Source organism: Agelaius phoeniceus, chromosome 3, assembly GCF_051311805.1.
Source record: "Agelaius phoeniceus isolate bAgePho1 chromosome 3, bAgePho1.hap1, whole genome shotgun sequence".
Lineage (NCBI taxonomy): Eukaryota > Metazoa > Chordata > Aves > Passeriformes > Icteridae > Agelaius > Agelaius phoeniceus.
In genome coordinates, this window is record NC_135267.1 from 74,833,690 (window position 1) to 74,851,992 (window position 18,303).

Sequence of the window (18,303 nt, forward strand, 5' to 3'; positions counted from 1 at the left end):
ATAGAGAGTGATAGTCCATTGCAAGTTGAGGAAATTTGTTCCACTGAAAAAAAAATTCACTTTTAAAAGCTTGTGCCTTATTTCTTGCCTGAATTAGTCACATATGAGCTTCCAGGTACTGTATCCTGTATGCCTTCATCTCCTAGGCTGAAGATGCAGCTCATTACTAAAACTTTGCTTCCATGTGGGTGTCTTATTACTGGCTGTGGTCATATCAATTCCTATTTTTTTTATGGAAAGACAAATAAATAGTGTTACTATAATCCTTGATTAAAAGGCATGATATCCAGTCATTTATTCTTTTCTTGGAAGAAATATTATTCATTAATTTAATAATTCTTACAGCATTTCTCTAAAATTTTTCCTATCTGTTAACATCCTTGAGCTATGGTCCTCAACAGGGGATGATAGCAGATGTAATATTGCAGTAGACATCAGGTTCAGGGTTATAAAAGAGCCTCCCTCCTCTCCTATTCCATATTTCCTGGATCCCAGGTCATCTGTGCTGCTGCTTCCACTTGGGGGATGACAATTTTTCTGGTATGAACCTTAGGCTAAAAACTTTTCTTCAAAATGCCATCATAATGATAGCACTACTTCAGCCTAAAAGTGTGAAGATAAACTTGAGACGTTTTTGTGTATGTGAGGGAAACTTTCCATGGGGTGTGTCATAGTATAAAAGAATCACAGAATTAATTATGTTGGACAAGACTTCTGAGATCATTGAGTCCAATGTATAAAAATTAATTTCCCTGACTGGAAAACTGTGCATTTGTGACATCTTATTAACCATAATGAACCTAAAGAGATTCTATCCTGATTTGGGCCCTTAAAGCTAAGTGGTGTGAACACCTTCCTCATCAGATCTCCAATCTTCTCTTATGCAACAAACACCAGATTCCAGCCCTTCGTAAATGACTGTATCCCATCTCTAAACCCACTCAGTACTCTCACTGAAGCAGCCCCCAGCAGTCAGATAATCTGCCTGAAGCTAATCTCATTTAAAACATTCAATACACTTAAAACAAGAGTAGCTGTGGCCACTCCTGGACTCTCTAAGTGCTGACCTGTGGTTTTCACATTGTAAGCACCCAGCACCTTCCCTCTAATAATGCACCAATTAACACAATTGTGCCTTCAGTCCATATCTCTACTGGATGTAGAACATCATATGCCATCTGAAAGGACTCAAGCTATTTTTTGGGTTCTGCTTTGTTAGTCTAAGTTCCAAAATGGAAATTGTTTCTTTTGGATTGTGAAGGAAAAATAAAAATGATGCCTTATGATTCTTGTGTAGAAACTGTACTTGAAACTCTGTTGCTCTGCATCTTTATAGTTATAAAATGTTTACTTCAGAGGCTGTTTGCTCTCTTGAAAGGTCTGCTTCATCCTCAGAATTGCTCTATATTTCTTTCAGTGGTTATGCTATTGCTAGAAATTAATACACTTCATTTAATAATAGTTTTATGAGGATTTTTTTCCTTAAATATCTCTGTGATGTGGTGAATGTTGCTTTATTTTGTAGCATCTTATGACGTAGGGTTTTCCTCCAAGAGGCTCACACTTCAGAGCGGGGACAGGATCCTTGGCCTTGCAGTCTCTCACTGAGTGACTGAATGGAAGAGAGGAGAGGACCAGCATCACATTTCCCTCTGGTTTGCTCCGAGATAGAAGGCTCTAATCTAAAGAAGCTCATTAATCATAGTGTGGAGTTGGTCAGACATTTGTAGTTCAGTAATATTAATGACTTGGGGTATGAAAATTATATTTTAATTTGTTGAGACTAATAATGTGATTATTAGAACATTGATATAACAGCGTTTGACCTTCAGCCCAAAACGAACACCTAAGACATATATTAGTACATAGTTTTGTCCATAAAATTATAAGCAAATGATTTTTTAAAAATAGTAGCTCAAGCACTAGAATCTCAGATGCACTTTTGGAGTCATGTAATATAAAAATAAATAGTCCTACAGCAAAACAGATCCTCAGTCGGAATTAATTTCTCTCTAAAATTGAATAACTATCCCCATGTAAAAGAGTATCATTAACCCTGAAGAATGTTTTTATTGAAATACTGACTTTCCTATGAAATTTAATGTGCTGGTAGAGTTTAAGTACTGTGCCCAAGTAGCATTTTTTTAAACACTAGAAATTATAGTCGTAATAATTACAATACAAGACTCTATAAACTGCTCTGCCAGCGCACTCAGTTCTTACCAAAATGTGCTGGGAAATCATTTACTGTTCACGTTGTGTTTGGAACGTCCCCAGGAGCTTAGCTAACTTTACACCACAAATAATGTCCAGTTCTGTGTGCTGCGTACTGGCTTACATGTGCTCTGCACAGAATGGCCACTACAGGGATGCCTTTCCTTTGCAGGAGGTGGGATGTTCTCCTTCTTAAATGGTGATTCAGTTCTGAGGTGGTTTCAAAGTCTGGCCATGCCAGCAGAAAGGAATATTTTATCTAAGCAGGTTTGCAGATGATGACAGCAAGTTCCATCACATTCAGCCATACTGAGGAAGGCACTGTGACTGTGATGAAAGAGGAGGACTTTGGCAAGACAGCCCCAGAAAAGTTGTATGCCAATTGCTTTTATTTGTGTCTATAATTTTTATTAGTGGATTGGAAACTGCACCAGATTCAGATTCATGCATTCAAATTTAAACACACACATCCCTGAAGTTTTGAAGTCTCAGCCGTTCACTTGCTGGTGTTCTTCTCACTTACTTCTTACTGAGTGTACTTTTCAGGAAAAAAAATATTTTCTAGGGAATAATTTAATGGAAAATGTTAGATTTTTTTTTTTTCTTTTTAATACTAGTAAAAACCTACACTATCAGCTCAGACCAAGAGGTTTACTCACTCAGTGCTCAGTCCTTCATTAGGCAATCTAGATCTTGTTAAAAATAATGCATACAATTCAAGAAGCTGCTCCTTCTTATTTGGCAAGATAGGTGTTTACTGCACAGAAAAAGGTATGGTTTACATTGTGTGCAATTCTTATCTTTGTGTTTTGTAGAGAAGAGAATAATTTTCAGCTTAAGTGCTAAGAATTAATTCCTGTTACCAGAAATTTCCTTCTGTTTGGCAAAACTTCTATTGAAGATCATGAGCACTGTAACAGATCTGGTGTCTGCTGAGAGTTCTTCTCCTGCACTAATTTAATTACTATTGTATTATGAAGAAATAAAACAGACTAATTATTGATATGCCTGTTTCTCTGTTCAGATATTGTTGTTTATGAGCATGCTGCTCACTTTTCTTTCAAGGCACAATTTTTTAAGTTTGTTCCTCTGAAATCTTTGCTTCTTCCCTACAGCAGTCTTATTCTGGCTCTTACTTTTTATCCTATTCACATAATTTGTGCTAGTAAGACTCTCTAAGCTAGAAAAGGTTGTGTAAAATGTGGCATGTTTTTCTTCCACTAATTAACTTTTTGAACGTGTAATTTTTAGCATTTTAAGTGTAATGTGACAAAACCCCCCAGACATTTAAGCTGTACATTAAGTAAGGAAGAACCTTAATTATTATTTTATTTTTTATTTTTCTCCAGATAATCTCTTTTGGTGACTTGTGGTTCATGGATTGGAGCATGTATTAAAAACACTGGAAAGCCATCCTGCGTTTAAGTGTGTCCAACTGTCCCTGAGCTGGTATAACCTACTCCTCTTTAACATTCAATTTCCTGGAATTTCTGAAACCATGATGTCTATTTACATGTCTTCTGCAGATTGAAGTCTTGAAGGAAAAGTGCTGTCTCAAAAGGGTGGAAACAGAGAAAAAATACAAGGAATGCATCAGATGTAGACATTGATGTGCCTGTGTGGCTGTGAAATAAAAAAAATACAAAAAAGGATGGCTAAACTCCACGCATTGCTGAATCTTTTTTTGAAAGCTTGAAACAGTTACACCTTTCTCTATGTTTTTTCTTGAAGTAATTAATTACAGATGGAGTTTTTTTCTAACAGGTTATCTTTCTCTCTTTTTTCAGACTTTTTTTGGTTTGTGCATTGTTTTAAATGTACCTAAGTGTCATGGTTAATTGTGCAGAGAATATTATTTAGCAAAAGACATCATACTATTTTTTCTATTCTATTCTATTCTATTCTATTCTATTCTATTCTATTCTATTCTATTCTATTCTATTCTATTCTATTCTAATTTTCCCAAGTTATGAAGTGTTTGAAATTAACATTTTGTGGGGGGTTTGTGGGGGTTTTAGGAGCCTAGCTATTATGTAGAATTTCCATGGAATTATATGAACTATTTTGCCAAAGCATAAATCAAGGCTGAGAAATCCATATTATGAATCCATTTCTGAATACAACAACCTGAAATTGGAAAGGAGTATTGAGGGACCAGTTAAAGATTCCCAGTAGAGAACCTTGATTTACATTGAATAGATCTGTTGTTGAGAGGCTAACTTCCTTGCAGATTCAGGCCTAATTTATGCTTTTTATTCTAAAAATTTTAAAATTCCTGAACACCAAAACAATCAAACACAGGCTAAGTATTGCTATGGCAATCACGTGGTTGTGGGGTGGAATCATGGTTTAAAGTGCTCACCCTGTTTCCTTTTCTTACAAGATGGTAGTGATGCAATGTGACTGAAATGCAACACTTACACAAGCAAATCTGTGGCCTTCACTCACCAAGAGAATCACACAATTTAATTTGCAACAGTGATTTAAAAAATAGCAAACTCTGCTGATACCGTGTAATTGCATAATTTCAAATGATGCAGACATAAAATTTATTAAAAATTAATTGCAATGTGAATAGGCAGGACCTCCCTGAAGTGGGCTGATTCCTAATACTCCTGGAAGACACTGATTTATTGCTTTGGGAAAAAAACCCAGGAAATTCTTTGCTCTAAAAGCAAAGATCTTTACAAGAAGAACAAAGTTACCAGGGTGATAGAAAACTACTCCGAACAAAAAATAGGTCTTAGGCTGTAGATGTCATGTTTGTAGAGGAAAATCTGTAAATGGGTTGGGGCAAGCTACAATGACATCGTTTTCCTGGTTGAGCAGGAAGTTTAAATTGAGAGGTCTGTGGCATAAACACTCTCCCTTTTCATTTGACAGAGCACTAATTTATGAAGTTACTACTTCTTTGTTTTACTGTTCATAAAGGAATAAACCAGAGAAGGATGGTATGGTATATTATGAACATATGGACATTACCTTGTGCTATGATTTGCAAGATGTGGGAGAAAAGGAGTCCTTGAGTATCATCCAGGGGTGTTGCCTTGGTGGGGAGTGAGGCAAGGAAGGGTGAAAGGAGAGCTGAACTGCTCATGATTTGGCTGAGAGTATGCTAACATTTGTAGTGTTCAGAGAGACCCTTTGGAAAATATTGAATACCCATTGTCTCTTTCAAATCTGAATGGTGAAATTGTAGATATATAACAGATAATATATTCTGTATCTGTAAAAGCTATGTCAGTGAATGGCATGTATGTATCATGTTAACTAGGTGCTAATTTCCCTAATTTCCCAATAACCCCAATTGCCTGAAAATGCCATTGTTCTTATGAATAAATTTCTGTATGTCTGTACATTTTCCTAAAAAAAAAATAGCAATAAATTTAGAAATAAATTAATTTTACGGTGAAGCTTAAGCTAGACACTCCTCTCTGGTGAACAAAGAAATAGGTTGGGAGTTATATTGTTGTTTGAGGATGACATATATGGGAGTGGGTCTATCTTATCCTTAGACAAAGAAAGTTCAGGGCCTCTTACAGGATTCCTGAGCCATGGTGAACTATCCTTTCTGGAGGATTATATGAATAACAAAGAAATCTCCCTGAAAACGAGCAAGGATACCTTTGTTGTGCCAGATTTGTTATATTTTCAAAAATTGGTGGATATAAGGGTTAAACTCTAAAAGCAGTTCAGTTCCATCTTGACAATGGAACCCTACTCCTGCACAGTAAACCAGACTTAGATTGGTCGGTCTTTTGGATGCCTATTCTTCAAAGAAAAGCTCAGTAGGTTCTTGCTTGTGTTATAGGCTATTTTCCTGCAGATTTGTGCTAGAAGAAAGCTCTAGGAAAATGTTTCAATTTTTCTCGTGGTGAACAACTTGTTCATATCCCCTAATCCTTGAAAACCCCTCCAGCTCCTTTTTTTGCTTCCCTGTGCTTTTTGTTCATCTGTGTTTTCAATTGGATTAGAAAGATGAATCATGTTTAAAAAAATCTTAATGTGGGTTTGCCAAAATCCAATTGTAACGATGAACCATTGCCTGAGGCAGGAAGCTATAAGAGTGAAGGCAATGGGAAGTTTGCAAACATGACAACATTGAGAAGTGAGAACCTGTTGAGACAAATATACAGACCTATGTGTTGTTTTGCTTTGTTTATGGTGAAAATTACCAAGACTGAAATGGAAACCATGCCAGCAATTGTTGCAGGAAATGAAGATTATAGGATGTGGGTATGTCAGAGGACTAGAAGCGCAGCTGAAAGCAGCAAAGGTCTTTGTACAGGTCTTTGGGGAGATGACAAAATAAACAACTCTGAGGTTGAGCATAAAATTTCAAAGCTGGAAGTCACAGATGTGAAAACAGGTCTGTGTGACAGTTGGCTGGTGAGCCCAACAGGAAAGGTAATGAGTAGTGATGTATTTTGGCTAAGTTAGAGGTTAAAGCAAGCAGCATCAGATGATGGTTAATCCCCCAAAGTGGAAGACCACCAATGCAAAGAAATATATTTGAGTTAAAAGAGGACTGGTGTTTGTGTCCTTTAGATATATCAGGAGAATGGCCAGACAGAAGACAAGCTGGAAAACAGAAGATTGGAAAGTATGTCCTCACCTCTAAGAATTAGATCTGCCTGACTGAGGGTGTAGGGATAAGAAGAGTATGAAGCAGTTCTGTAAGAACTGGAAAACAGATGAGTAAATAGACCTTAGGCTCAAGAGATTTATATTGTATCTCAGAAACATTGAAGATCCTGAGTTGAAAGGATAATTAAGTCCAACTCCTTTCTGGGCACAGGACAGCCCCAAGAATTACACTGTGTGCCTGAGAGTGTTGTCCAAACTCTTCTTGAACTCTTCTCAGGTGACCACTTCAATGGAAGAGAAGATTCAGGTGACTAAATCTAATGACAAAAATGAGGACTTGTGTCTAGGGGAGGAGCAAAATGAAGATGTCAAGAGTTTGGAGGAAATGTTCATAGAAGATTTTGAAAGAAAGGGATAGAGATTGTCTTGCTTTTTGCATGGGAATAGGTCTGGTTCTTGAGACCTGTGAATTTTATTTACACTATCTTACCCCAAGAGCTTTTGACACTGACGATATCCATGACTTTTATGTCTCTTTGTGTAGCATTTAATCATCTATTGCAGTGTGTAGGTTTTTTATAACTCCTGAGATCTGCATTGAGGTCTAGGGCATAGAGAAAAGTGCAGAACAGGTGTTGAATGCCTTTCTAGAATTGCTTAACTGCTTCTAATTAGAGAGGACTGCTGTCACCAAAAAAAAAAGTTCTTCAGAAAATTTATTCCTGTTTTCCTTTCCTTTTGTTTATTATTTTAGTATTACTTAGTCTTTGCATCCAGAGATATTCTTATAAATAAGGAATAATGCCAGCATTCCAGTGCTAGCAGATCAGTTAACTCTACCATATACATTTATTTTCTAATATATGATTTCAAATTCACATGAACATAAAAACATAGAGGATAGAAAAATAATATTTTAAGGCAAGTGGTGGAAGACCTATCACTTAAATTATGTAAAATATGACCCCATCTGAAGGGTTCAGGCATATATTGAGGGGAAGAGTCATACGTTGGCCAGGATAGAACAAGATGACCTAAGAGCTCTTTTATCTATAATTGCATGTTTATGTTCCCAATGGTTTCCCATAGTTCAGTAACAAGACAAGCATGCAGCTGGATTTAATGTCCAAATTACCTTTAAGACTTTAAGCATGATACCTATGTGAATAGCAGAAACATGACATATATAATATCATGAGTAATAGTAGTTTTACCAGAAATGCCATAATGAAGGAATGACATGTGTTTTAAGGATCATCTGAAATGCCAAGTCCATATTAGTACCTATTTTTTAATGTATTATTTAAGCTAAATTATGGTATAACTTTTGGATATATATATAGATATAACTTGTAGATCTATATATGATTTTGTGCACATGGACACACACCCAGTCACACCATGCTCTTTATTGAAGTCCTGTTCAATGTGATCTCTGATCTCTATTATTTTTAGTAAACCCTGTCACCAGTAAGTCTAAACAGAGGAAAAAGATCAGAATTTTAAAGACTTTCAATGAGAAATACAAAAATACAGAACTGCAAGAGTTTGTAATATCAAATCCCATCCTATCTATATGATGACCGAGATTTCCAGTAATCCTTTTCAGAAATTTAGTAAAATTCCTCTTTAGGGTTTACTAGGTTTCCTTCCTTCCTAACAGGAGGAAAGAAACCTAGTTAGAGGTTCCACAGGAATGTTGTTTCAGAACTCTGCATATGAAAAATTACATTTTCCTTATTCATAGTAGAAAAGCATCCATTGCTAAAGTCTGCCTGCATGTTTTAATTGCTGTTCTCAGAAGACCTTTTCCCTCTTGTCTACCATTCTTATCTTTGTCCAAATATTCTGCAGAAAGAAATCATAACTTCCTTACCCTTTGTTCTGACAGGCTATATAAGTAAATGATCTTTGAATTTCCCTACTTCATCTCAGTTGTGCAGGGCAGATCTAAGTTTTTGTGTATTTACTTTACTTTGTTACAATCAGTATCACAACTTTAAAATAGTATGAAAAAAATCAACATATTTATCAAAACATTAGTAACTTTAAACTCCTTTTGACTTTTGTCATTGTTATGGCAATAACTGACAATGAAGAATGGAGATGTTTTGGAGGCAAAATTCAAAAAAAACAGTTTGTTTTTGAGCAATATATATTAATTTTCCTTATTGAGAAACAGATAACTCCATATTAACAATTGGCCTTTTTGTTTGTACAGGTTAGGGAACAAGTTGCTAGGAATATCTGCTTGATTTATCAGAAGTGTGTTCATGCTAAAATAAGAAAGCAGTTCTCTCTGGGGGTGTGTTCCTGTGGCAATGAATCAGGGCTTGTGCTGGTTTCCCACATGCAGCAGCACTATAACATGAATTGAAGACTCCTCTCACTCTGCAGTCAGTCAGTATTGCATCGTCCTTATTCTCTGTAGTCACTTTTCATTCTTGATTATCCAGTTTACAGGACAAATTATTATTTGCTCTTGCATTAACCTGACTTGCTATGTGTATGGAAACATACAGTCAATAAGGTTGGAAAAGACTTCCAAGATCATTGAACCTGACTTTTTACTAAACAGCACCTTGTCAACTAAACCATAGCACTAGGTGCCACATCCAGTCATTCCTGGAACCCTCCCATGGATTGTAACTCCATGGCTTCCCTGGGCAACCTATTCCAATTCTTAACAACCCTTTCATTGAATAAATTCTTCGTAATGTCAGATCTCAGCCTCCCTTGGTTTGGCTTGAGGCTGGGAGAAGAGACTGACATCCATCTGGCTACACCCTCCTTTCAGGTGATGGTAGAGGGCAATAAGGTCACCCTTCAGCCTCCTTTCCTCCAGGCTAAACCACCTCCTTCAGCAGTTCTTCATATGACTTGCTTTCTCTACCCCTCACCTGCTCCATTGCTCCTTCTCTGGACATGCTCCAGAACCTCAGCATCCTTCCTGAGTTGAGGGGCCCAGAACTGGACACAGGACACAGGATTTGAGGTGCAATCTCACCAATACTAAGCACAGAAGGGCAACTGCTTCCCTCATCCAACTGGCCCTACTCTTTTTGTTACAGGCCAGGATGCCAGAGCCCATTTTCTCACAACCCGTTTTCATTCCATTTTCTACTCAAGTCCTTCCAGCTCATGATATCCCCTGCCTCCTCCAGACTGGTGACACTTCCTGCAAATCATGAGCTTGTTGCTACTGTCTTTGAGGCAACATCATTAATACCAAAGGTTCATGATAATCCTCAATCCATTCCTAAAAGACCTTTCCTGGTAAACTCCTCCTGCTGAATTCAGGACTACTTTTTTCATGTTCCACTCATCAGTCCACTTCTCATCAGAGAACCTACTAATCGTCAGTTTAACTAATGACTTCCTGTAGTAATTAATATCAGATGCCAGTAGCCCTGATAAATGAGGTCTATATTATTGTCTTTACTTAGACAATCATTTATTTCATCAAAAGAAAGATGCCAATTTGTATTATGTATTTTGCCTCTGATAAACCCATGCCACATTTTTTTCCCTATTTCCATCTCCTTATATTTATTTATTTATTGAATATTTTTCTCCGAACCTGATATACTTTGAATATTTAGGCAAACAGGCTTTTTCAATAAGTGCACAAAGCTTGCTGCTTATAAACCATATGATACTACCCCATCTTGAAGTAATAAAAAAAATGGCAAAATATATCCTAATTGTTTCCAACAAAGTAATGTAAACAAACAGTCCCAATATTCTCAGGCTCATACATTTTCTCCAGAGATTTGCATTCTTTCTCAAGAAAGATAAAATTGATGATAGAGAAAATATGTTGGCAAGAAAATTCTTATTACTTTGTTTTAGTTATTAGAATTGGATAGTCCTTCAGTCCTGTATTAAGAAGATTCCCTTTGTAAAATTTGGCAGAATAGATTCTCCACGTCATATATTTCCTTTCAAGCTAAGGCCTCAGGCTGATACTTGATTACATCAGTCTATCCCACAACCGGGGTCTGGAATTAAACTTGCAAATCAGGACAGGATACCCTTATTGGGTACATTATGTATTCTGGAAATTCTTATTATTGATAGAGATTTTTTTTCTAAATTCATCTGGTCCTAGTCTCTTTTGCTAAGTCTTAGACAACTCGATTCTTCAAAGTTCTTTGTGCCTCAGTTTTTTTGGTCAGATTCAGCTGTTCTTGAACTTAGCTTGCAAGGACACCAATGCTGTCTCTCCCTTTCTAGTCTCTACTACACTTGTTTGTCTCAGCCAGTAACTCTCCAGTTTAGAAATGGTACTTTGTGGTTCTCATGATCCGTGTAAAACCATCTCTTGGCTCAATTTATTCAAGAACAACTTGCCCAAAAAACATTCTTTGTGTGTATTTGGTTTAATATGCCCTTCTTCAGTTTTCTTCTTTTTCAGCTCATCCCACGGTATCTCAGGGAGTTTTTTCTATTTTATTTTCTCTCAACTTTAAGACTAATATCAAGTTAAAAGAATTTTCAGTCCTTTAAACCCAAGATATTAGCAAGAAAAATGCTATTTTTTTGTTTTACTCATCTATGTTCATTGACTTGTGAGGAAGATCTGTTGTTGTTTCCAGCTAGATTCAATGTCCTCTTGGGTCTCTTTCACTCTCATAATGCATTGTTTCTAACTAATAAATATGGGGTTTTTTAAGCACAAGAAAAGTTTTGCATATTTTCTACAGGTAGAAATAGATATCTAGTGGTTCTTAGTGAGAAGTCATTGCAACTACTCTAGGCCAATTTTTTAGTTAAGAAGATTTGAGATAGCTAATTTTGAAAAAAAAAGACAAATAGTAGCCAATTAAAATGTAGTAATCTGAAATTTTTTTAATTACTTTTATAATGACAAATTTTTCTTTTTAGAAAACATGCTCTTAGTGAAATATGTTCTTCATTTTGAAAAGCAGACAGCATTATAGAAAATGTTTCTGCTTTGAACTGACAAGCAATTACAGATACTCGGTGTATGCTAATTACATGGTACATTGAAACAATTATATACATGTTGTCTCTCATTCCACACGCAGAATCCTACACTAATTTACTTATTCAATTACTTTTAATTTTTTTCCCTTTATATTTCCCAGCACATGGAGCAGTATTTAGTTTACAGACTCCAGAGCTAGGCGTTGAAACAAACATTCCAAATACTGGGTATGGAAGACATATTGCATCAAAGCTGGGAGAGTTTAACCAGTCAGTTTAGGGGCTCATCCAGATCCTTCATTACAGCTAAGAGTTGCTGCCTCTTGTGGAAAACTATCCCTAGGAAACCCATCAGCCTTTGTTCCATGAATAGGCCATTTGCTTCCCTTACTCCAGAAAGTTTCTGCATCATATGTTCTGCATATGTGCATATGATCCTATTTTGATCCTTTTAAGCCAGATTTATTGCTTAGTGTTTAGGACAATGAGCATCACACCAAGTTTACCTAAAATTTGGTATACAGAACAATGGATAATGGCATTACATATTGTTTCATGGATAAGTGCTCAGGTCGCTCGTTGGTAATTTCTCTAACATCAACTCTTTTTAGACATATTTTTGCTATCAGAGAATGACAGCTGCCTCACCATTTCCTTGAGCATTTCTCGACCAGGTAGGATAAGAGATATTTGAGGACAAGAGATATTTGAGGGTATTTAATTCAATTTTAAATTAATAAAAATCAGGCTATACAATGTTTCTAAAAGCTTATCAACAGTTATTACTCCTATTTTTTCTCCATAATAGATATTTCAGATATCAATGGAATCTGACTTTCAAAACAGATACCTTTCATTCATTTTCAGCAATTTAAATATTTTGAGAGAGAAGTACTCAAAATTCCATATATATTGCAAATACTATCAATAATGGTAGCACTGTTTATATTATTTGATTCTTCTAAACAGTGATGTTAGAAATGTCCAGCAAGAAAAAGCTAGGGTTTTTTTACTTAAAAAAAATCTGTGTGTTCATAGTATTTAATCACCCCCATAGTTATTTAGATTCTTCTGTTTCCCTACTTGCACATATAGCCCAAATATACAATACATGAGCAAAACAGGGTGGACTCACATGACCATATAAGCATAGCTAAAAAATCCAAGCATTGTGTACTTCTCTGATTTAGTATACATACAATTCCAATGTTAATGCATGCTTTAAATGTCAGGAATCTGTGTTGATAACTGCCTGAGGGCCTGAAGGTTGGCAGATATACATTAGGCAGTTAATCAATTTTATTTTCCTGGTAATGTGAAATGAATTCACAATAAATCTGTTTCTAGACTTTATTTTTACATTTCTGTATTTGAATTGGGCAATTTGTACTCTGAATCCTTAGCAAAATGTAATTTGAGCAGCTTACGTGTTACTATTAATTCTAGGGCTGGATTTAGTCCCACATGGAATCAAGGTTCATAATAAATTTTTGTCTGCTGTGGTAAGGATAATATTGTTTGATCCACGTGTTTTTATTATCACTGGATAGTCTGCAGGGATAAATCAACTGTCTATCAATCCGTGTATAAGAAAGAAATAACAACTTGAAAATTAATTTCCATTCCGACCTGAGCCTGGTTGGTTGGTTTTGTCATTATTCTGGTATGCAGCTTCATAAATCATATATCACTACCAATGTCTAACATGGGCATATAAGAAGGGGCATTTATTTCTGTGTATAAAAAACTTTTTTAATATTTATTCCTCTTAACATAAACATAAAACTTCTATATTCTTGATATCACTATTTTACTTTTCTTATTATTAACAATAGCATCTTCATTTAGAGGTTCACAGGCTCCTACTGGGCATTTGTGTATTTGCATATTCCCATCAGGTAAAAGAAACTTGACTTGGTAAAATTTGCTTCAGTCTTGCAAGGAAAGTGTGATAAAAAAGATCTGCTATGAAGATGGCAAATTGCAGGGACTATTTGAGACGCTCAGAAAAGCACTTCAAGAGCAAGGATGCATTTCAGTTATTCAGAAGTTGATGACAGAACAATCCTTAGGAAATGTAGCTTCCATGACTAAATTCTGAATTTTCTATTGCCTTCTGCCCCACTAAGAATTTTTTTTTTAATTAAATGTAATGAAAAACTATTTTTTTACATGAATGAAATACCTTCAGTGGAATACCTTCTTTTATTGGGGAGTTGCAATTACAGATTAGAAAAGGTGAAGCTCTTTTGGGTGCTGTAAGCACCAGTTCCAAACAGCTTTTACAGCCTAGTACTTATGAAAGACAAGATCATGCAATACATTTTAAAACCCAACAATAAAACCAACCAAACAAAAATATGCTGGGATAATTTTAAACCAGGAAGAATAAGAGGAAGAAGGTATATACAAGCAGCTGACAAAAAAATGTGGGAACAGATGGATGCTGTGGCACTGCAGCTGAAGGGAACTTTGACAGAAGGCTGTGATTGTCCAGCAGGTTTGTGTGAGGGTTCTGGAGGGCTGAAACTGGTCCCTATGAAAAGTTTCAGAGAAAGGAGGGGAACAGGCAGCAGCAGGCAGACAGAAGGAAATAATACCTCCTTGTGGAAGACTTGCACATTCAGTAGGAATAAGACCTGAGACCTGACTAAAAAGAAGAGATATTAGATGGTGTAATCCATTTTTTTTAATGCATGTACACATACAGTAAATTTTTTGTTACGTGTGTATCTAGGCAATTTTTTTTGCTTTAAAAACAATTTTGATTTTTTTTTATGGAAACACTGAGACAAAATTAAGCTTTGCTGTACTTCCATTTATGTGACTTAAATAGTAGAACTTAATCTTGCTTTCAGTACACAGTTTTGAAAGGTAAATTTGTGGTTGATCCCTGCTATTCTCAAGTTTCAAAGAAGATGCAAAACATCTGAATTTTAGCATTAAATTTGCAGTGTAGAATCAGCTGTACTACAGAGCAGAGGAAGCCTAATTTCAAGGAAATCATGTCTGGTTTTCCAATGACTTTTGAAACCCATTTCCATTTAGCTGCTGGTGGATACAAGAATTAAGAAAGTAAGAAGGGCCACACTGGCCCAGACAAATGATCCATCTGCCCTAATTCAGTCTCTGGAAATGGGACCTGGAGATCACAATGAGGAGAGAAAAAAAAACTTGGCCAATTCCTGCCATTCATTCTTGACATTCCATTAAGCATCCATAATTTTTTTATTGGAGTGTACATTTCCTGTCCTATACATTTAAAATCCATTTCCAAATACATTATCCATTAATTTTTGCAATGTTTTTTTGAATGTGGTACCATTCAAATCTATTCCTCCACCTCCTCTGGCAATAAAGGCCTGAATTACCCCCAATTAAAGGCATTTCTTTTGCCTGTTTTCTACCTATTTGTGACACTGACTGTTCCTCAGTTCTTCTGTTGCAGGTTTTGGTGAACAGATGGGTTTCCAGCTTACTCACAGCTTTCATGGTTACTGAAAGCTCCCACATGCTGCCCCTGAGTTTTCCTTTTCAAACATGAGATCAGTTTGGGCAACTGTTGGTGATGAACCAGTGCTGTTCCCTAGTTACAACTCCAAGTTTAACACTAAGTATGTGTGTCAAGACTATTTTTTCTAATTGTCTTATGTTAGCTACATCTACAATAAGAGGCCTCTGCGGTCTTTTTGCCGTGTCTCTCAGTTCTGTGAGGTTTTCTGAAGTTCCTCATTCCTTGACTACTCAGATCATCACCTCTGGACTTTGCAGCTTCAATTCTCTCTTCTGTTTCCAGGTCATTGATGGAGATTTTAATAAAACCACTTCCAACAGCTAAAAGACTGGGATCAAACTTTTAATATACTCTTTTCTCAGTTCCAAGACTCCTGCTTCTTTCATGGAGTCATGGCTTCAAAAGACAGGGCAGAGCACAATGTTTACCATAGTTTGGCCTGAGGCTGATTGACAAAAAGGCTCTGTAGATCCCAGGTCACTTCATTCTTTAGTGAATCTTTTCTGTAAATAGATCCATACTGGTATCACTGCCAGTGTGCCTTTGTTGGTTAGGTACTTCTTGTATGAATGTTTTATGTGGATCCCCAAACTTTCCTACTTATAATGTAAGTGGAAATTATATATATATCTTACTAAGTTAACTCTGGGGACACACAGTTTTATGTGCAGATGTCAGATGAGAATAGGGAAGACCTAAATGAAGCACATTTGTTGCTAATCATCTTGGAGGCTAATGTCATTTGCTGCCTCCATATGGCATAAAGGTGTTCAGTGAAACCATGCAAAATACTACCCTGACAACTGGGGTAGGGCTGCTTGCTTCTCCCTGCAGGAGTGTGGAAAAATAATTTGCACCACCTGAAAGCTTTTGTTTAACATTAACTCTTCTGATGATTTGATCCTACATGAAAAGCATGGCTTCTTGGATCAATTCAGTGAAAGTTTATCTTCAAAATTTTTGTTTGGTGATGTGAAAATTGATTAATTTCCTAAATTAATGACAAGGTGGTAATTATAATTATCAGAGTACTGCACATGAACTCATTCTGTCTTGTTTTTCACTAAATATTGTTTGTTTCTGGTCTGCTTTGTATTTTCTTCCCCTTTCAAATACTCTTCCTTTGTCTTGATCTGGAAGAATACTAATGAGTGATTTATTAAGTTTCAAAGGAACTTCAAAATATTTTTTTTGTGTCTAACTGTGATTTGTCAACACCAACTCTGACAGAGGATTAGTTTTGATGAAACTATTATTGTTTAAGGGTAAAAGTGAGAAAGGTTTTTCCTGGAGGACACTTTTTGTTAGAATATTGAATAAAGTAAGCAGTCTTTTGAGTACCAAGAAAGGTACACTGGTGAGCTGGCATTTGCCTTGAGATAGTTGGTGAGTCTCAAAATCTCTTTTTTTGTATTTTTGGTGAGTGATGGTTCTCAACTGTAGCGCCTCTCTACTGAAAAGTTATTCTGTTCCAGTGAAAAAATCATATATTTTTTTTTTGTTTGGACGCTACTAATACTTTAAGACATATTAAAATCTTATATGAGAAATGATTTTTAGGAGTAGACATTGCACTAAGGATTCAGTCAGTTTAGACAGTGTAAAAACTACTTGAAAAAGGCATGGGTTTAAAATATACATATTTACTCTTTGTTTCTACATTTCACAGAACAAGCTGTATTCATAAGGGTCATATTACTACTAATGCTTTGCAGTGGTGAAATAAAGATGTTGAAAAATCAGTAAAGGAGACAGGATGGGAAGGATAAGGACAAAGCACAAGAGCGGGTGGCTATTTTTGTGAAGGATTGGAACCTAGAACAATGGGGCTCTGGATACAGTCATTTTATGTGTAGTAATGATAATCAATATTATTGCTAATACCCAAGAGATTGTAACATATGAGCTCATTAACACAGAAGTCCAAAGATCTGTATGTGATCACCTGTAGCAAGGAACAGATTCTGAGTAAAGTGTGATATCTTGGGGGTGGTGGAGGAGGTTTGGCTGAGATGTAAAAAGGTGAAGGTATAGACAATGTTCTTTGAATATGCCAGCAGCCCTTCTAGACTTCTCTGTATGCAGCTGTGCAAACAACAGATTTTTTGGTTAGGTGCATGAATGCAAACACACTCAACATGTAATTTCTGCTGATCTAGAATGAAAGTGTTTCCAATTGCGTTATGAAACAGCGACCCTCAACACTTTTCCTCCAGCTTAACAAAATGTTCTCTTTGGCTGAAATAAAATTGCTCATTTGGGTTTTTTGGGTTTTTTTTAGTTTTTTGCTTCTAAAAAACTTTTTTTTTATTTGGAAATCAGACATAATTTAATGTGGTCTCAATACATTACTTGGAAACAAACAATAAACATTTCTTACCCTCATTCAGATTTTCTTGCCAAATTAGATACAAATTTGCGAAGAGTTTCAGTGGTCGCAAAATTGCTGATTTCAGTGAACAAACTACTTGGGGAAAGTAGTCATTCACCCAGTTCCTCTTATAGTACTGACTGCCAGGGTCAGAGCCTGCTCTGGTGGCTTGGTGTGAGCTGGCCTTCTGTCAAACCTGCAGTAGCTGTTCCCTCACTGGAGGGTCAGAGCTGCTGTTGATGAATGATCATATTCCACATTTTGCTTTTGGTTTTAGATGGACTGACTACAGCAATGCACAGGCATGCCCTCAATGATATCAGTTTTCTGCGCATTTCAAGGCTTCAGAGCCTTCTCTCTTGTCAGGTGGTCATTTCCTGATACATCTTTTCTGCAAAGACTTGGGAATTTTATCCAAGTATCATGAAAATTGTCATTTAGGTGTTGTCCAGGAACAAGTCTATTAGACGAAGAGGTGTGGTAGAGTAGTTTACCCTTCAAACAGCAATCATCAGCCTTAACCAGCATCATGCACTTACTGGTTTGGACTCTACTAATCCTGATTTATGCCTTACTGCTTCACATGAATGAGTCTGCTTGCAGAGTGGAGAGGATTTATTGTGAGTAGAGTGCCAGACCCTGTTCCTTGAAATAAGAAATGTTTATA